The sequence below is a fragment of the Pinus tabuliformis genome, chromosome J (assembly GCF_031772625.1).
Source record: "Pinus tabuliformis cultivar Carrire ecotype Pingquan chromosome J, CPIR1, whole genome shotgun sequence".
In the NCBI taxonomy this organism is placed as follows: Eukaryota; Viridiplantae; Streptophyta; class Pinopsida; order Pinales; family Pinaceae; genus Pinus; species Pinus tabuliformis.
Window position 1 is genome coordinate 1354479896 of NC_142295.1, and position 22736 is coordinate 1354502631.

General features: G+C 36.7%; 1 pseudogene; it reads right to left on the reverse strand.

Moving 5' to 3' along the window:
* Positions 1 to 1598: 1598 nt before the first annotated feature.
* LOC149232393 (indole-3-acetic acid-amido synthetase GH3.5-like) lies at positions 1599 to 16307 on the reverse strand (annotated as a pseudogene).
* Positions 16308 to 22736: the final 6429 nt, after the last annotated feature.

Below are 22736 nucleotides of genomic sequence, written 5' to 3' on the forward strand. Positions count from 1 at the left end.
TAACTTACCAAGGCCATTAAATAATTATCACAGAACTATCTAGTATAACTGAATTCTTAGAATAATAGGGTTTGATTACCTTTACGTTGGAATAATAATTAAATATGGATTAATTAATATATATATTATGGGATATAATAACCACCTTAATTAAAATATGTACGTTCTTGATTTTTGGGATAATAAGAATAATACACCTAATTATTTTAAATTTACCAAATGGATTCCTTTATTTACCTAAATTTAGCTTTTTCGAGAAATATTAATTGAATTTTTTAGTAGTTTGACTAGGGTCTCTAGGTCAAATTAGCCGTTAGGAATTTAGCTGTTGGGATCTCTGCACGCTCTATTTGATCACGCTAAGCTGGATTGGTTCTTCAACTTGTCCTGACGATGAACCACACTGGTTGGTTCGAAACGCGTCGACAAAAGATTCGTTATGTGATTTTGCCGAAGATTATCTTACAATATTATGGATCACAGAAGTCTAAATTCCTCATTAATTTTATTCTTATTAATTAATATATTTGAAATTATTTATTTATTTATGTTGTTGTTGTTGTTATTATTATTATTATTGTTATTATTATTATTATTATTTTTACTTATTATTTTTACTTATTCTATTATATATTTCTAACAATTTTAAATTAATTTAGATTTATTAATATATTAATATATTTGAAATTAATTTATTTTATGATTTACTTATTATATTATATTAATTTATTCTATATTAATAGCTGAAATTTCTTTTATATAAATCAAATAAATAAATAAATAATATAAATTAATATAATACCCCTTATCATGGTCAAACTAGCCGTTATCAGGTCAAATCGAGCTATTGTCTTTTTAGCCGTTACCTTATCAAGAAATTTGAGTCATTGGATATTCTGCCTATCTATTTAAAGTGCATAGCTAGTTCTTCTCATTCAACTTGTCCTGACGATGAACCACACTAGTTGGTTCGAAACGTGTCGACAAAAATTTCTCCATGTGATTTTCGCCGAAGAATTCTTCAAAAAATAAAAAGTTATTAATAACTCAAATCACCATTAATAACTCAGATGTTCTATAATCTTCCACAAATTTAAATGAAATTCTCTCTCCAAAATTATTTATAAAAAAAGAATTATTAATCAACTCAGTCACTTAATTATTCATAAAGTGAAACCATTTCCTTTAAAAGTAACGTCATAAGGAGTTAGCAACTGTCGATCTCAAACTAAAATATGGATGGTGATCATATCAAAAGTCACAGCCTTATACTTCAAAACAATTTTAAACATGTTTATTGACTAGAACTCACATCATTGAAAAAGAACTTATTAAAAAAAAACATGGCAAAGATATCCTTCACAGGAAGTAGCACGTTGACGGTTGGACATACTGTCACAAGGCTTTTGAGATAAAACTATCCACCTACAACTTTCTGCAATACTGATAGCTCTGCATTGGTATGATGAATTGAGGTCAGAGGACATTGCCCTCAGGAACCATGTGCGACAATTTATTATTTATGGCCTGATTCACCACCATAACTAGCCCAATAATTTCGATTAAACAAGTTTATGTTACGCCCATTTCATGATTGATCATGAACCCACTAATTGGGACACCGCACTTCTGGGAGCCCACATGGGTGACCGCGGGCTGAAGTAGGAATGGGTGACTCTGGAATTTAGCAGCTCCACCATACGACTATTTTTCACGCATCGGGGTTCTTTGTATTGATTGATTGATGGCTTCTCACGGACAGCATGATCCATCAATTCCTCAAACGTTCCCTCTTCAACTATTCTAATTTCTAAGGGACTGATGGACTTATCAGCCCTTCTTCCTTGCCGATAGACAGAATTAAGGGATTCCTCTATAGTGAGACAACAATCTTCAAAAACTAAGGAAGGAACTGCACCTCCAACTTCTTTGGTGTTGTCGTGAGGTTCCCAGTATAACACGTAGTGACCAGGTGATGTGGATGTGTCGGCGAAACTTGTATAGTCCATCAATGTGACGTTGAAAGGCTTGAGATGCTTAACACATTTCTCTACCGAACTTTGAAGCTCTGCTTCATCCGTTTTTTCTGTGTGGATACTCAGCGCAACATTTTGTCTGCAAACAAAATGGAATTGAGGTGCTGCATTGTGAAACCCGGTCACCCGCAACACGTCGCCCATTCTATAGCGACACAAACCTGCACGCAAATTTATCAATTAAAACATTATTTCACACATTGGAGAAATAACTTTAGCTGAAAATCCTGTGCTACTCATGTAGTACCTGCATATGTGGTGACTGCAAGCTCGTATTCTTCTCCAATTTGCACGTCAACAAGTTTAACTAAACCCTCTTGCTCTTTTTCGTCGAGTGCTTTAGGGTTCTTTGGCGATTCGACTGTGGGGCCAAATTCTTGTCGGTGGACTGGAAGGAACTCAAAGTAGGCCATGTTTGGCATTAGAGTGTAAGACACTTCTGAAGGGTTGCAAAGAGGGTTCAGGTTGAGTCCAAAGGAGCCTTTTGAGGAAGAGTACATAGTGCATACGAGGGGTAGTGTCATGCCCCTACACCTGCGGTAGTCTTTCAACCGCTTATAGCGAGGTGCGGCACCACCGAACACTTTCTTTTCACCAATACTTATGTTCGTGGACTACGCCTAATTCACTTTTTCCTACTTAGTTTGTGTTTCGCAACCAAGTATTATTATGTTTATCCTTTATACCAATGAACACCCATACACATTCATTATCAACAACATTATACAAGAGAAATGCACAACAGTATAAAGGGAGGGGCAGCTCCCTGCAATATGAGTCTGCCCAAATATCAATATATTATATAACCTTCAATTTTACAATGTACAAGTTAAATCTTGGGAAACCCCAAATTTACACTTAGCCAATTTTCACAACTTCGGCAAACTCGGTTGCCTAGCTCGTCGGCACCTCTGCACAGTCGCCGCAAGACTAACAAAACCTTCGTTCACCCCGTCACCGTCGTGTCCTTTTCCCAACTTGGGCGCGCCTCCAAGTCGCCACACACGGGCGCCTTTAATCAAGACACACCTTCGTTCACAACTCGACACTTCAACAAATCTTCGTGCACACTTGCATGATGGGCGAGTGCTCACCTGAGCCACCAAGACACCCTCAACAAGTCTAGGCACAACCAACACCTCCACACGATCACCCCGGGCACGTCTTGCCCTACGCGTTCACCTCTCACCAAGAGCATTTCCACCAAGTGCGATCCAAGGAGAGTGCATGAGTTATGCACCTAAACCTCTCCTCAAATCTGCGCACAAGTGCCTCTTCTCCAAGAGCAAAGTGTGTATGATGATGAGCGAGTTCGTTGATGATTTTGAACGCTCCAACATTCCAACATATATACACTTCTTCGTATGTGGGTGGGCTGCCCAGTCGACCGCCCACACACCCCATACTCGCATCCATTTGAGCGCTCTACAAGTCGGCCTCCCCCTTCCATCGTAGGTCGGCCAACCCTCATCGCAATGCGCTCCAACATGGGTATAAACTCCAACGCTCCCTTCTCATGTGTACGCACATCTCCAAGGAACGTCGCATATCGTCGCAACCGCAGCTCGCATAACCGGTCGTCGCACCGTCGTGCATGACCGCCCATCGCACCTCCAACACGCGCCCGTGTGCGCGTGCTCGGTCGCCCGGCGCCCAACCGCGTCGCACATCTCCGAAGGCCTTACATCCTCCTCCACCTGAAGTCGTTGTCGTCCTCGACAACATACCATCCTGGTAGCCATCCACCAAGATCATCAATATCCATGATGTCAACTCCTCCACATACTGCAAACATCACTGCATCATATGTAGAACCATCGTCTCCACCATGTCTCGCCCCGGCAACCATCTGTCACCAAGATCACCATACCAAGGTATACACCTCATCGGTATGTCATACATCAAAGATCATCTCAATCCATGATCATCGATCACCCTGTCACAATCTCCACATGCTGCTCTCCATCGTGGAAGGCTGGCCCCTCCATCCAAGCTACATGCTCACTACAACATATCGTGTCGACCTCCTCATGTGTCATCATGTGAACTACTGCCATGATACTCCAACATAATGCTAACACATCTCTGTACATTGTCGACCCTCATGTCTAAACTAGTCGGGTGATCAGTCCAACTATCCCGCTCCAACCATGAGAATGCACATCCTCATGCCACCATCAGTCGTTTCTCAGAACATTCTGCCACATCCTCAACTCGATCAAGAATCCATCTCTATATAAGTATAAGCCATGCTCAAGTCCATGAAGTAGTCCTCATCTCATCTGCAACATGCTGTCCATGATGTTTGGCGTCAATGTGCTGCATGAAATCAACCACATCTATCACAACATCATCCATATGTGTATCTCCTCCATATGAAGAGATCATCTCATCAATCTCCAACTCTCGGTGTGCCACATCCAGGTCCATGAAGCAACCTCCATCATACCTGCAATGTGTCATTCCTCAAGTCTACCATAGAAACAAGTATACACCTGTCTCATCTATCAATGTGCTGCCCATGATCATAGATCAATCAGCGCCCATGTGTCAAAAGTAGTTGAGTCTCAGCGCAACCCATGCCCAAGTGTAGTCACCAAAGCATCCTTATCATTGTAACTCCATCACTCCAAAGTGTCTCATATCGATCCTCCACATCAAGTCACTCTTTCAAGCCATTCCCATGCATGTACTTGAAAGTATGCACCCCATCCTACATCAAAGTCTATAACCTCAGCTCCTCAATGCATCAGATCCTCCAAGTCCACCATATATGAAGTCCCCAAAAGTCACAACAATCTCATGTCATCATGAGCTCCATAAACCATCCCCAACCAACACCTTAGCAAGCATACAAGTCTCGGCCCAAAGGTCTCTGCAAGATGCCTCAGCTCTCCATGTAGTAGGAATGCTCCATAGTCTGCTTACAATCCCATCCACGTCCATGGCCCTGTTGTACCGAAGTGCACAGCCTCTCCATCGGCTCATAAATAATAAACCTCCATGTCACATCAAAAAATCCACCTGCACAACATCCCTGCCTTGGCACTCCTCATTGGATGCCCATAAGTGACACCTCTACAAGTGCTCCCGCATAATGTCCCTGCATGAGACTGCCATGCTCCATGTCTCCAACCTGATGTCCATGACTAAGCTGCCCATGTAGTCCAACCAAGTAGACTCATTACAACATTCGGTCATCCTCATCCAAGTCTGTAATCTTCGGTCTAGTGAACTCGGTCACCCAACCATATCATCATCATCATGAGTCCCTTCCATCATAGCTCCCCCACTAAAGGTTCCACCAAGACTATCTCTTGGTCTCGAACATGAGAAGTCCACCCAAGCATCATCAAACGTGTGCCCTTCAATCTTTCCATGAGTCATGCCGGGCACTTAGCCAAAGTAGCTAAAACATGACTCAATCCTCCACAACGATCATCATGTTCCTCCCTTGTCACGGGCCTTTTCACCTTCTACCATAAGGTCACAAACAACCCCAACAAGTCCTGCAACAATCAACAATCCTTGCTCTTCATCATGATCATGAGGCTCCTCCATGTGAGTATCCTCATCCATCCATGTCTGCAAACTGCATGACCCTGGTTAGACTTGATCACTTTCAAGTTCATCCTCCATCGTTGTCACATTTGCAACATCCTCAATCATCACGGCTTCCTCTTCCTTGATAGCACAATCTGCAACTTCACCTTGCCCCATTGTCCAACCAAGTTGAAGAAGTTCATCTTCAACATTCTTTTCTAAGACTTCAAGTTCCTTTCGAATCTGGGGATTCTCTCCTTTCAACCTCTTCAACCGGTATAAGGTAAGCAAGAGCTTCCCTTCACATTCTTCCAAACCTGCCATGTCTTGTCGTTCAGCTTGGCCCAAGCAGAAGGCTTCACCCCTGCTAAACCTGTTTCACCATTCACCAGCTTCAGCAAGTTCCCTGCAACCATGAATCGGCCCTTGTTCCACTTGTATGTGAAACTAGCTTCCTTGACCTGCAAGTACTTGCTTCCATTGTCATCAACTGCCAAGTGCATCCACACCTGCAATTCGTCACGTACCAGCTCTGATACCACCTGTCACGCCCCTACACCTGCGGTAGTCTTTCAACCGCTTATAGCAAGGTGCGGCACCACCGAACACTTTCTTTTTACCAATACTTATGTTCGTGGACTACGCCTAATTCACTTTTTCCTATTTAGTTTGTGTTTCACAACCAAGTATTATTATGTTTATCCTTTATACCAATGAACACCCATACACATTCATTATCAACAGCATTATACAAGAGAAATGCACAATAGTATAAAGGGAGGGGCAACTCCCTGTAATATGAGTCTGCCCAAATATCAATATATTATATAACCTTCACTTTTACAATGTACAAGTTAAATCTTGGGAAACCCAAAATTTACACTTAGCCAATTTTCACAACTTCGGCAAACTCGGTTGCCCAGCTCGTCGGCACCTCCGCACGGTCGCCGCACGACTAACCAAACCTTCGTTCACCCCATCGCACCGTCGTGTCGTTTGCCCAACTTGGGCGCGCCTCCAAGTCGCCACACACGGGCGCCTCCAACCGAGACACACCTTCGTTCACAACCCAACACTTCAACAAATCTTCGTGCACACTTGCACGATGGGTGGGCGCTCACCCGAGCCACCAAGACACCCTCGCCAAGTCTAGGCACAACCAACACCTCTGCACGATCACCCCGGGCACGTCTTGCCCAACGCGTTCACCTCTCACCAAGAGCGTTTCCACCAAGTGCGATCCAAGGAGAGCGCATGAGTTATGCGCCTAAACCTCTCCTCAAATCTGCGCACAAGTACCTCTTCTCCAAGAGCAAAGTGTGTATGATGATGAGCGAGTTCGTTGATGATTTTGAACGCTCCAATGTTCCAACATATATACACTTCTTCGTATGTGGGTGGGCTACCCAGTCGACCGCCCACACACCCCATACTTGCATCCATTCGGGCGCTCTACAAGTCGGCCTCACCATTCCATCGTAGGCCGGCCAACCCTCATCGCAATGCGCTCCAACATGGGTATAAACTCCAACGCTCCCTTTTCATGTGTACGCACATCTCCAAGGAACGTCGCATATCGTCGCAACCGCAGCTCGCATAACCGGTCATCGCACTGTCGTGTATGATCGCCCATCGCACCTCCAACACGCGCCCGTGTGCATGCGCCCGGTCGCCAGGCGCCCAACTGCGTTGCACATCTCCGAAGGCCTTACAGGTAGGCCCCCACTGTAGTAATCCAAAGTAGGAATATATTGAGCCATTGCACCAGTCACGATAACTTTGATATACTTGGCGTTTGGCCAAAGGCGAGTTATAATTCCTTGCCATGAAGGAGCTGAGCATTCCCTTTCAATGAGTTGAGCCAATTCTGGATTTGGGTTTAGCAGCAGCTTCTCGACGGCTTCTCTGACGGATGGATCCATTACCTCTTTGTTGAGAATGCCAGTTTTTATGTCCAGACATAGTTGTCTCCAGTGCTCTTCCAGAAAGCGTATGGTTCTAATGAACCCAGAAGCAAAGATGGCTCCCATCCGCATGTACGTCATAGTTTTGAAGGAGGCCGCATAGCAGTTGGCAATACATGCTCTGATAGGCATTTGGACAGAGGATTGTCTCTAGGGAACTGGTATAGACTCTGTGGGGATCATAAGGTCGCTCCTTTAAGAAGCGACTCTTATACCACCTTGTGGAGGAGCAACGTGCGAACAAACCACCGGGAGTCCTGGACTCATTATTAATGAAGTGGAAACACATGCCTTTTCCCTCGTCCATTCCTTGCATATATCTGCACCTCCACGAGTAAAAAGTGATAGTAATCAATGACAGAGACATCAAAGGGGCTATCAAATTTGGGGAATATTTTATAATTTAACATAAGCAAAGTAAATCACTAGCTAGATTTGTGTGTTCTTAAAAATTGCCATTGACTAGCTAGATTGAGTGTTGTTAAGAATCTCACTGACTCATGATGGGAATGACAAGACTGATCAAAAGAGCTCTCCTCTCCAGATCCTCTTCGATAGTGGGCACCAATTTAGATTGACCACCGGAAGTTCCCGTGCTACACAAAATGTTACAATCAAATTTCGTCAAACTAAATATATTTGTGCAAAGGATTGAATTCAGCACACGCAGATACAACCTATTCTTAGGACTGGTCAACAACTTGACGTTATAATAGAAATTGTGAACACAATGATTTCATGTTTGGCGGAACAGTACCTGGTACTTTTCTACCCAAATAAAGATAGCTGAAAACAGTTAGTACCTGAGGAGGAATTCCGAAATTGGATGAGCAGAAAGGATAGGGGAAGTGTCTCCATTAGCAATACGATGTATTCCAGGCTTGATGTCATCGTAAGTTATTAGTGGCAGGCAATTCTTGAAGGTGTCTGCACCGGCGAATGTCCCGTAAAATGTTGCTCTGCAAATCCCAACAATATCATAGCCCTTCTCAATTCTGCCATTAGTAAGATTCGCTTCAAAGAAACAAAGAATGCCTCCTCCAAGAAGCCGAGGGAAAGTGGTGTTGAATTCATGGACAGCCATGAATCAAGCCGGGTACCCACGACACCGCCTGCGTCGCCACTGTTGCTATTCCTAGACGCTGCATCACTTGACCTTCAATGCAATAAAACGAGCACACCTGCAAATAATTCCTGGCACTTCATCTTCAGCTAAGGAGCTCCACGATCACCGCATCCCACATAGTGATCATCGAACAACGCTCTGCTAACCCTCGCCTATCCCTTAATCTGGCGTTGATCCCTCAAACTGACATCGTTCTTGACCACGCTAGAGCAAATCTCACACAGGCTCCTCACAGCAACTGATCACCGACTCCAACTGATCTCAGATCTCTCTGATCGAATGCATGCAACAAACTTGCAGCAATTGCCACAATCTGCTCCGATTTGCTCTAATCTAAACACCAAATGCCATGATCTACTCCACAGATCCACCGCTTCGGATCTAATCCTGCCTCCCAGCCCGGTTTAGCAACAGCTACAGCGAAAAAACTTCCGCTTCTGGGTTCGATTCTTGACCCAAACCCTGGGCTCCAAATTCCGAGCAGCCCCGTGGAGACCCGCAAGGGTTTTCAAGAACCGAATCCACCGGTCTAGATCTCCAGGGACTCGAATCGGGGACATATGGACAATGCCCAAAAATGCAACACGGATATATTGCTACTTGCAAAGCAAGATTCGCCGCCGAAACTCTCCATTCAGAGGAGCAATGGATACCTACGCCAACACAACGAAATAGAGCAGCAGCGTGCTTAACACTATTTCAATCAGCGGCTCAAGCACTTGAACAGATCACAAAAATAATTGATGGACAAACAACATATACTAAACTCTTTATTTTCCCTCAGCCCAGGAAGGGCCAAGCCCAGGAGGGGCCAGGCCCTCACAGGCTCTGATACCAAGATAAAATTGCAGTCACTCAAAATATATTCTATTGATTGTTGAATGAGGAAATTACATATTTATACAATCAATAGTCTCAAGATAGGGATGCTATCTTAGACGTACAGTAGTGTGGTTGAGAGATTCTCTCAACCACACACTAAACTAGGAGAAACTATATTCTAGCGTATTCCTATTATGTAGGAACAAACTCCTCAATTAGAAAATTACAACCATAGACAAGTAGGAATTAATTATTTCAAACTATGTCATCGTAAGTTATTAGTGGCAAGCAATTCTTGAAGGTGTCTCTATCAGTGTGTCCCCTGAGGCCGTATCTCTTCAAGTATTCAGTATCAGCTTTTCTCGTTATCAGCTTTTCTCGTTAGAATTTCTGCTAGCACCTGAGCCTGCACCTGGTCGGCGTTTCTGGTGACATTCTCGATTAATTCTAGAGCTCTCTTGTCTCGACCATTGGCTCTGTTTTCTACAGAACTCATTGGAGCTCTACCATCGATTGTAGTTGCGACCCTTGCCGAAATGTTGCAAACTCAAAAATGTTCAAATCCAACAGTTTAATTGTGTTCAGGTTGCTCAGAAACCCCTTATATCGCAGTTTGAAGATGAGAAGATTGTACATTGGCAATGTTGGCGGTGCAGCTGCAGCATTCACAGAAAACACGTGGGGCGAGATGGGAGCTATGGATCGGTGCTAATTCGTAATCGGGTGTTAGAATATGTGACTTATAGGGTGGGTAGCTAAGAAAGGTGAGTTAAGAACCACGTCAATGGTGCAAGCAAGTGGATGCTCAGACCAGGATAAGGTGCTTCGACTAGATATGATATAGCGAAACGTGAGGGGTGAGGGTGTTGGTATGATGGGACAAGCACGTGAAATGCGAGAGCGTAGGTGTCAAACCGAAAAGAGAATAGGATAATATTATGGTGGTCTTTCTTAATGTGAGGGTAGTACAATGATCCAAAAATGGAAAGTAAAGATGCGTTAGTTGGTAGTGGCCGTCGTCGGTAGCGGTAATGATCGTAGTTCATAAAGTTGCCAGGCAACAAAAACACTTCATAATTATATATTAATTTAATATACGTTATATATATACAAACACTTCATAAATATATCTTAATTATATATATACACATAAAATAATTTTTTTAAATATAAATTTTATTATAATGATTTTTAATCTATACCTATATCTTATTACAATATCATAAATTAATATTATGATTTACTAAGATCATAAATTAATATTATGATTTACTAAGATCATAGGCTTAAAAAAATATAAATTATATGTATATATATATATGACATAATTAAAATGAAAAAGGCTTATTACTATTAAAATGATATCTCAAAGAATTAAACATTAATTAAAAATTATTCATTTCATAGTATCAATGATTAGTTACATATTGTATATAATGGAAGGATGCAATTACATAGTTTACAAAGAAAATTGCATTTTAAAGAAAATTTAAAATTGCAAGGTATGAGGGGTTTGGGAAAAAACAAAGTTGGTTTGATGAATAAGATATTAATGGACAAATATGGATATCACTCTAGAAAATGATTTTAAAAAATTAAAAATAAATGAATAAGATGATTTCATTTAAGGATTGATTATGTTAGTAAATTAAAGTCACAATGTACTAAATTAAACCCGCTGTGGAATAATTTTGGGCTTGATTTGATTTAGATTTAAAGCATGAAAATGGGCGTAGGGTTAATAAGGATTTTACTAGATCTAAGTGTGAGATTTTCAAGAGTAATGATTATCTTGTTGTTAGAAGGGAAATATATATCCCAACTAGAGTGTATTATGTGGGCATTCAATGACATTGGAAATTTCTATTCAGTCCATTGCATGATAAGTAGTTAAAAATTTGCTAGTTTGATGGGAAATCCCTTTCCCATTTGTTGATTAACTTTGAATTCTACATATTTAACTTTTTTTTATAACATTTTGGTCTTAATTATGGAGATAACCATATCCTAAGACAAGTGAAATGAATGATGCAATCCATAGTTTCTTGAGTGTTTGACAAAGTCTCTTAGATTTCCACCTGTAAGGGTGATAGCTTGGGTGATGGCTCTTTGTCTATGGACATTCTAGACACCAATTTGCCAATAATCAATTTGAGTTTTCCACACCCAAATGAGATAGTTGGTAGTGAGATTCATGTATCCACCATGTTTGAAATTAGAAAGTAGTGAAAGAAAAATAATATGTGACTAGATTGTGAGTGAATATCTCATGAAAGCATTTTATTGAACTCTTTCCATACTATTGATGTTAGTAACAAATCCTATTACTTTAGAACCAAATTAAAATGTTGAACAACAATTTGTGTTCTCTTTAATGGAAATCTCCAGATTCATAGCCATTTTGTTTTGTTACAAAAAAAATTGTAAAAAATGATACTCATTAATATTTCACTTAAACTACCATAATTAGCATCCACTTCTTTTTCAAATAAATTGTATATTGCATTAATTTTTTTCTAATTTAATAAAATTATTAAAATTAAAATTAAATGTTATATTATCATCTTTTAAAATATGATATATTTTAAAATTTTATTTTTATTTATCATATTTTAAAATTTTATTTTTATTTAATATATATCTATATAGACTCTTTTTTAATTTTAATTGAACACATTAAATACCATAATAGACTAATAAAATATATATTTTAGATTATTTAAAATAAATTTATTTTATTTTATTTTATAATTTTTATTTTAGTATATATTTATATATTTATAATATTTAATTATATAATCCTGCATAACCAAATCATTTAAACATGAAATTCTAATCTTAATAAATTAAATTTTAATAAAATTATGACCATATAAATTTTCCCATACATATATTGTAAAAGAAAATAATTAATGTTCTTATTTTATTTGATGTAAAAACATTCAAAAAAAATATAATTGTTCACAGACCAAAACATTCAAACAATATAATTGTTCATAGACGAAATAATTTTACAAAATTATCCAGATTCTTATTTTATTTGTTTTAAAATCATTTAAGTAATATTTTTCATAAACCAAATATCTTTATCTACAACCTTTTAATTTTAATTATAAATTTATTAACTATTCAAATTTATTTAATAAAAACTTTATATTAATAATATTCCAACTTTCACCTAAAGAAATGTAACGCATTTTTCTCATTTTAATTAATCTATTTATAAATTTTAATATAAACTTAAAAACAAAAGCATTATGAATAAAAATAAATACACCTACCTCCTTCAAAATATAATACTAAAAACATAACCCATATTGTTATTCCACTAAAACATGAAAGAATTTAAACATAAGCATTAATAATAATAGCACTGCCTCCTTATGAGAAGAGAATACCAGAAACATAATGTTATTCCACTTAAAAATAGAAAAAAAAAAAGCATAAGCATTAATAACAAGGAGCCACTGTTGTGGCGCTAGTCTCTGCCGGTTAATAGAACAGTTTGGTGAGTTATTATTATGAGATTTAATTTGTGTTTAATTTGCATTATCATCAGAGCTGGTTTGCATTACTAGTGTGTTGTAGGCATGCTTACTTGTATTAAGATTTAGTGAATTGGATAGCGAATTGTTGTATGGACTTTTTGACTTTATGCAAAGAGTGAAATATAATGAACTTTGCGTTTCTTAAGTAAGAATTGTGATAAATGTAAGATTAGTTTTAGATGTAATTTTCCAATGTGTCATGATTTAGAAAATGTTTAGATTAATAATTAAAATGTAATAAAATTTAAGAGTGAATCATGGAAACCTTGACGGAAAAAACTATAAAAGGTAATAATAATGCATTATAATGTATGAAGAATTAGAGAGTGTTAAAGTAAGTTATGTATTTTAATAAGCATGGGGTATAAAATATATTTAAATGCATAATAATGAATTCATGGTGCACAAAAGATAGAATTTTGTTATGTTTTTACATTTGAATATTATGGAAATATTCATAAAATGATAATGAGCAAATAAACATTATTATGAATATAAATTTGTTAATTAAATCCGTGGTGGAGAGTGTTCAATATTTAGATAAATGATTCTCGAAAGTCAAAGAAGAACTTAAGCATTTAAAAATTATGGAGTCTTGAACCCATGATTGAAAGATTAGATATCTAGTAACATGTTTGGACATAAGTGATACCATTTAGGTTAATGTCAATGATTGGGGAATTATTCCATGGTCAAAAGAACAAAAAAATATTTATTTAAAAATATTGTTTATCATAACTTTAGTGTGAACTTTAAATTTGTCCAATTACTAATTAGCAAAGAAAATAAACCCTGCATCTAATTTCTAATTAGTAATTTGTTGCATTTAATTAATAATTTGTTGTGATGCAAAAGGACATGACTTTTGGTCTTTTTTATAGTTTTGGGTTAGTAAATATAGGATCTAAGTACAATAGCAAAGTAATTTTGATAAGTTTATTTTATAAATTAAAAACTAAAATAAACAGATTAAAATTAAAAAAACATTTAAACTCTACGAGTTGAAATGTAAAATGATCATGATCTGCAAGAAAAAATTCATTATCTTTTGGTGTTGTATACTCTTGCTTTCTGCAATATCTGTGTTCCATTTAAGTAAGTTAGTTTGTTATTGAAATTTTTTCGAAGTATAATGAAAGGACTTACATCACAGATAAACAGATGTCATTAAACATAGTTGTTTTTCTATTTTGTGATTATCTTAATTAGGGAGTATAGTTTAATATAATTCATTTATTTGGCATAACATAAGCATAGGAGGTATGATGACATATAGAATGATGAAAATTGGGACAATTGAGAATAATAAAAGAATGGAGATTGACTATACCAATTGAAATTACTCTATTTATTAGTTAGAAATAATGTTTTGACAGCTTGATTTTTTAAAAGTTATTATGTTATTAAACTTTATACGTGGTGACAAGAAAGGCTTACCTTGGCATAAGCTAATTATTGCAGGTTAATACAACTGGGAGAAATGATATTACATGTTATAAATTATGAAAGTCATATTCAATTAATACTGTTTTAAAAAATACATAAGAGTTCATTTCAATGTGGGAATCTTTTTATTCAAGGAATTTTATTTCTTTGTGATTGGAAGTGTAATCTTTCCATTATGAATACTGAATAATAAAAATATTATAGGAAATTTATACTTAGTTAAAACTATAAATAATTTAATAGTTATAATTAAATATGAATGGATAAGCAGTATTTAATATTATATGGGTAATTTAAATCATAAAATGCATTATTTATTTAAACATCAAAGATAGAGTGTGATATTATAATTAAATAAAAATAAATAATAATAATATTTTTATATTGGATCAGAGATATTGAAATTTAATTATAATTGGCATGTTTATCATGATTAATAATAGTAAAAAGTGTTTAATCATAATTAACATGGTTGTGATGCTAATGCATGGTCATCTCGCTAATCCATGGTCAAAATGGTCAATCATCATTAAAATGGTGAATGATGGTAAAGCATGCCCAATGTAGTTAACAAATATTAAAAATAAACAAACCCAACTATTAAATAAATGAGTTCAAGTAACTAAATATAGTAGATAGAAAATGGTGAATGATGGTAAAGCATGACCAACATGGCTATCAAATATTAGAAACAAACAAACCCAAATATTAGATAAATGATTTCAAGTAACTAAATATAGTAGATAGTAATTTATATTTATGAAACTTGTTCAAATTGAATTATAACATTGATTTTCTACATAAAATCAAATATATAACACATAAAGAGCCCAATTTATTAAACATTAGCATAATGAATCAAGAGCCATAGAGACAAAATAAAAACTGCCAATGCCAATTTTTATCAACTAATAATTAATGCATTAAACATTAGCATAATGAATCAAGAGCCATAGAGACAAAATAAAAACTGCCAATGCCAATTTTTATCAACTAATAATTAATGCAACATTCGACTAGATGAATGTTCAGATACAAGATGATCATTTAAGAACATAGGATTTGTGCTGTAACATTTTGTCATTCTGTCAATACAATGTCATTTTGTCAGCAATGACAGCACTTCATTCCAAGTCTGCATGTTTCAAAAATTTCAGTTGAAGGGGATCCCATGGAATTTGCAGAAATTTATGCTTCTTTATACTAGCTTAACTGCTGAATTTTAACAAGATCATTTCCAGACTTTCCTAGAATGGCTGCAACTGTGCGTTCAGATGTTACAACTTCAACTGTAGTTTTTGTGATAAGCTGACCAGCTGCTGTCACACTGCCAAAGGTGATATACAATGCCAAGGACATTAGTACAGAAACATTGATCAGCAAAACCACTATGATAGCAGCAATTGACAAAATTTTGCAAATGTTGTGTACCTTTCAAATCTGGCAGAAGTCCGTTGACGAAGAATTGGGTCCTCAAACTCAGCAAAATTGCCAATACTGTTTATATTGCGATTTGACTGAATTTTGAAACAAAGCATATAGTTAGTACTACAGGGGTTCGTGTTTGCAGACAGATTTATGGTTAATTATCTTAAATAGAAATTTAATTGAATCAAGGAATCTTCTTTTGTTCTAAGAAATCAAAATCAAAAAGTAGCAACAGAGGGACAGTAGACGAATTGTTGGCAAATGTTGGAAAATGTCGGAGGGAGATCAAGAACTGCATACAAAATTGGTGCACTTGTTTGCTGTGGATTGCCTGAAATTTCAATCAGTGATTCAGATTTTCCTGGTCTAACTTCAAGAAGATTAACTTTGGCATGAGAAATATGACCATACAAAGAAAACATGATCAGTAAATAAAGTGTGTTCATAGCAAGGCATCAACAATTGAGCTTGTTATTTGAGCGTGCAAGAGTCCATGGTTATTTGAGCATTATAAGTTAATGGCATTCTGGTTGAATACTGAGGGTTTGTCTTAGCTGTGGTCGGCATGCGCTGTGGTGGTCTGATCGGCGGCCATCTATTCCTCCTCGAGATGCTGGAAAGTTCGGCTTGGGTTTTACTGTCTTCGCGGCCTTTGGGTTGGTATTGTTACTTGCTTGTTTAGCTTTGCAGTCTGTGCGATTTTTCGTGTGCGGTGGAGTTCCTGCTTGCTCGGGTATTGTTACTTGCTTGTTTAGCTCTGCAGTCTGTGCGATTTTTCGTCTGTGGTGGTCTTGTGGGCGGACAACTGTCCCTCGTCGAGATCCTGGAAAGTTACTCGACTTGGGTTTTACCCTGTTCGCACCCTTTGGGTTATTATTGTTACTTGGTTGTTTAGCTCTGCAGTCTTGCCTGCTTCGTAGGTGCAGCAGTATTGTCTGTTCGTTTCCCTCAAGAGTCCATGGTTATTTGAGCATTATAAGTTAATGGCATTCTGGTTAAATACTGAGGGTTTCTCTTACCTGCATGGCTTTTATGAGCGATATAACCTAAGTCGAACCAAGGTTTTGGGGGTGGAAAGGTTGGTTTTGGGGGTGGAAAGGTTTTGGGGTGTTATTGGGGGCCTCGCATCGTTCGAGGTGAAGGGCACGTGGTCCGGTGACTCCCAAGCGGTTGTGTAACGTTGGTATGAATCGGACCGTGTTCGCGCCCTTTGGGTTATTATTGTTACTTGGTTGTTTAGCTCTGCAATCTCTGCGAATTTTGGTTTGTATTTGTTGTATTGTCTGCGGTGAAAACACAATGCGGTTTCTGCCTGCCGTGATACTGTGGGCTTGTCTTAGATACATGGGTTTTATGGAAATTTCTGTAAATGTCGGTTTCGACCAGCATTTGGAGCGAGACGACCTGGGTGAAGCTATGGCGTGTATTCAAGGTTTTTCGGTTGTATAATTTATGTGTATGTTTACTTTGGTGCATAATGTTTTTTTAAGTTTGTAATTCTGTTATGGATGTATGAATATTCGACTCTGATATTACTCCTAGAACGGAAGGTTGCTTTGTTGACTAAAGCTGTATAAGACTAAAACACATGCCTAAGATGGCTTGTTGCAGCTTTTCAATGTTGATGAGATCTGTTTTGATTTGCAAAAACAATTTATTAGAAAGTGAGTATTGTACATACCTGAACCAACTGATCAGTTTCGAAAGCACACCGAGGAAGTTGTTCTCTTTGTAATATTCTAATATTGGCAGTTGTTGTGTGCCTCATATCAGAAGTCAGTGCGGCACCCCTGCCAATTAGACAACACAATTTCAAAATAAGATCAAGTTGTTGAAACGTACTTTATCATATGCAATCCTATTACTGGTTACAGAACTGTATCTGCGATCAAACTTCAGATTCATGCTAACTAGCTAAACATGAGAATGCAGAAGGAGAGATCAAAAGTGTGAGGCTACAAAGTCATAAACTTCTGGAACAAGGCTTGTAGCACGTGCTTTTCAATGAGGTCTAATAGAAACATTGGCTGAAAATATTGCACAATGCTGAGGATGTAGGCAATTAAATGCAAAGAACCAACTAGAAATTTTAGGCACGAGTTTCATAAAAAGGTTTAAGCCCCCTTGCTGAAGTATTCCAAAGGTAGCTTCTGCATACACAACACTGTGTGTGAAGTGCACTTCAAATGATATAAAAAATGAAATGGGTTGAGGTAAACTTACTGCTTGGAGATTCTTTATCATGCTTATTTTAAAAGCTTGCATCATTTTATTTATTATTTCTAAATAACTATGTGTCATGATCTTTCTTTTTTTATTCTCGAGTCAAATGAATGCAATTAAACTAAAACAGAATGCACACAGAATCCAGACCAACACGTAGGAAAGTTTTAGAGACATATATGTAAAACCAACTGAAGCACAAAATAAACGTACTTTCACGTTGAACTCTGAGCGGTTATGTTTTAGAAGATAAAGAATTGCAAAAAATTCATTTCTATCTATATCCGAATCCAACAGAATTTGATGCGGTGCTCCATGCGATGGAAAAATTTGACAACTTAGGTAAGCTAACAGAAATATTTGGGAAAGAATAAACACATGTGACATCATCATGATGCTCTGTCACGAGTTGCACTTTATATCATCAACTGCACTTGCTCATGCAAATAAACTAGTTGAGTCAAAACAGTAGTCAAATTATGCAAGACTGAAATAACATGGAAGTGTAACCTAAAACATCTCAACTGAATTTTGCATCTAATAATATCTTGATCCATAAATAAAACAAAGATGTCTGGATATGGTATTTGCAAAAAAACCTGAAATACTTGCAAACAGAAAGAAGCATCAAATAGTTGCAGATTGTACTTGCCTTATGTGAGCAGGGAACAACACAATTTCAAAATAAGATCAAGCTGCTGAAAGGTATTTTATCGTATGCAATGCTATTACTGGTTACAGAACTGTATCTGCGATCAAACTTTAGATTCACGCTAACTAGCTAAACATGACAATGCAGAACCATATTCATATTACTTTTGCATTTGTTCTGGATGTGAAGGGCAGCATGTTCCTGCATTTTGTAATCTGTAGAACAAATAGTTAGTTAGAATAAAATGATAGCATTGTAAATTGATGAGAGGACATATTTGAGAGAAAACATGTTAAGGAGTTATGTGAACTAAGGTTTCTTGTGCAATCCTTATATCATGTACAATGTGTCAAAAGCTTGTTTAACATTAAAAAAAGTATTTGATTGACTAAAGCTGTATAAGAGTAAAATAGATCTCTAACATGGCTTGTTCCAGGTTTCCAATCTTGACAACATCTCTTTTAATTTGCAAAAACAATTTACTAGAAACTCAGTATTGTATATACCTGAACCAACTGATCAGTTTCGAAAGCACACCGAGGAAGTTGTTCTCTTGGCAATATTCTAATATTGGCAGCTGTTGTATGCATGATTTCAGAAGTCACTGCAGCAGTGCTGCTAATTAGAGAACAAAATTTCAAAATAAGATCAAGCTATTCGAACGTACTTTATTTAAGATTAAAAGGAGTATTTGATTGACTAAAGCTGTATAAGACTAAAACAGATGCCTAACATGGCTTGTTGCAGCTTTGCAATGTTGACAAGATCTTTTTTGATTCGCAAAAACAATTTATTAGAAAGTCAGTATTGTATATACCTGAACCAAGTGATCAGTTTCGAAAGCACACCGAGGAAGCTCTCCTCTTTGTAATACCGTAATATTGGTAGTTGTTGTGTGCCTCATATCAGAAGTCAGTGCAGCACCCCTGCCAATTAGACAACACAATTTCAAAATAAGATCAAGCTGCTGAAACGTATTTTATCATATGCAATGCTATTACTGGTTAGAGAACTGTATCTGCCATCAAACTTCAGATTCATGCTAACTAGCTAAACATGAAAATGCAAAACCATATTCATATTACTTTTGCATTTGTTCTGGACATGAAGGCCAGCATGTTCCTGCATTTTGTAATCTGTAGAAGAAACAGTTGGTTAGAATAAAATGATAACATTGTAAATTGAACAGAGGACATATTTGAGAGAAAACATGTTAAGGAGTTATCTGAACTGAGGCTTCTTCTGCAATACTTATGGCTGTATAAGAGTAAAACAGATCTCTAACATGGCTTGTTCCAGTTTTCCAATCTTGACGAGATCTGTTTTAATTTGCAAAAACAATTTATTACAAACTCAGTATTGTATATACCTGAACCAACTGATTAGTTTCGAAAGCACACTGAGCAAGGCGTTCTCTTGGTAATATTCTAATATTGGGAGCTGTTCTGTGCTTCATTTCAGAAGTCATTGCAACAGTGCTGCTAATTAGACAACAAAATTTCAAAATAAGATCAAGCTAAACAAGCAGAATAGGAACCCCACCAACAACAAATACAAACTTCATATTCATGCTAACTAGTTAAACATGGCAATGCACAAGGAGAGATAAAAACCATGAACCTACAAAGTCATAAACTTCTGAAATAAGGTTTGGACTTCAAATGATATAAAAAATGAAATGGGTTCAGATAAACGTACTGGTTTGAAATTCATCATTGAGTCCGAGCAAGAATACCAATGGAATGAGTGGAAGCTACCAGAAATGTATATCAGCCATTGTGTCCTTTGTGCTTTGTAGATTGGAAACCATGTGAGCATTGTTCAGATTGTAAACTACAAATCATGTCAGCAGTCTCCAGATATATGGTATATTCACATGGTCTGTGGGATAAATTCTTTCCTGGTAATGTTACCAGATTTTATGCAAAGCAGTTACCCTGTAGCATTTATTTCGAAAATATAACTCTACGTTTGACTTTGAATTAGATGTGTTTAGGAACATGGAAAAAATTTAAGCAAATTGTAGAGCTAACAGTAAACATAAACATAGGTAATATAAAACAAAACCTTTCGAGCCCAAAACTTTCATTTGGCTTAAGGTTATAATGCTATTATAATGAAAATCATGTGGATCAAGCAACAGTCAGCAATTGATTGATTGCATATAGTCCCAGGGAAGGACTAATAATACCAAATGCATTATGTCATAATTGCATTTTCAAACAACATATATTCATTTTAAAGTCCATATAGTTTGATGCTATTTATAAAGTCTAGCTTCAAGCATGTTGTAGAATGCGTTCGATCTCAAATACAAAACAGAAACACAAACAATACAAATAGACATGTATAAAGACTTTCTAGGCCTCTTTCCTGAATCGTTAGCTACACTACGCAACAAACAAAAACTAACATAGCATTCAGCCATAACATAGGAGGAGACAGAAATGACTAGGTGATTCAATATACAATTTGTCATTTAATCAATCTATGGAATCTTTGGTGTTTGCATTCAGCAGCTGTAGATAAAAAATTATTGTTGATCTGATGTTGCATTTGCTATATTCAATGATATAATTTAAACCAAACATGGTACTTTTTAAGATGCGACAAAAATATAGATACAAAAGCTGGCAAGACAATCTCTCGTTGTCAAGCTTGAAGCATGATGCAGAATGCGTTCCATTTGAGATAGAGAACAGAAACAGAAACACTACAAACACATATGCATAAAGACTTTCTAGCCTTTTTTCATCAACTGTTGCGTCACATATTCTTTGTAAATGAGTCAAAATTGCAAGTCAAATACTTTTATTATCGTGAGAGCATAATATGAAGAAACATATTCATATTACTTTTGCATTTGTTATGGATGTGAAGGCTGCCATGCTCCTGGATTTTGTAATCAGTATAACAAACGGTTAGTTAGAACAAAATGATAACAATGTAAATTGAAGAGAGGACATATTTGAGAGAAAACATGTTAAGGCATATGTTGATGTACCTTCCATTTGTTAGTTGACATGTAATAGCTCACTATCTTCATTGAGTGTGAACTTGCTCTGAATTTTGAAGTCACGTAAGATGTAAACAGTGGTAGCTTTCTATTGCAAATATGTCTCATATGACATTGATTTTAAATCAGGAAGTAACTCATGTAATAAGGGCTCCCTGATAATGCACTAGAAAAAGTTATTTGTAATGGATTCTATTACAACATTTATACAATGCTTGTAGAGGAAAGGGCAATTATCATTGCATTGTGAACAGAAAATTGTTGCATTGGCTATTGCTATGGATGAATTCACTGGGCAGTTACAAATTGCACAAACAGGTTCGAAAGGAGTTGAATATGGATTTGTTGCGATCAGAATACCTTCGACCTGTTTATAAAACATTCAAACGTTAATTTACATTATTACATGCCAAATGCAAATGCAGCAAAAACATTATTATTGCTATACTTACAACATAGGTAGATGTAGTTAGTTTTGTGAGATTGTTGAGTGCATCTGTGTTAAGTTCAGTCATGAACGTTGACTTCGATGCTCTGAATATTGTTTCTGTTGTGTTTACCTTTTTTGTTAAATTTTTTAAAAGAATGAGCGGAAAGTGTCCTTTTTGCAATTGTTTTTCCATTGAAAGGAAAAATTGTTCATATGTGTCAAAGAGTTGCAACTGCAGAGCAGAAATTGCTATGTATTGAAAAATACAAAAAGTAATATGCAACTACATTGTTCGTATGCATTGAAAAATTGCAATTGCAGAAGACAAATTACAAAAACTATGGACAAATTACAAAAACTATGTATTGAAGTGATGCATGTTATCTACTGACAATTAGGAATAAGTAACATCTGAATACATACAGTTGCATTGTCGTTTTCAGAATCTCCATCTTTGATATGGAGTATGTAATGAAATCCAACTCGTTTGGCAAGTGTAACG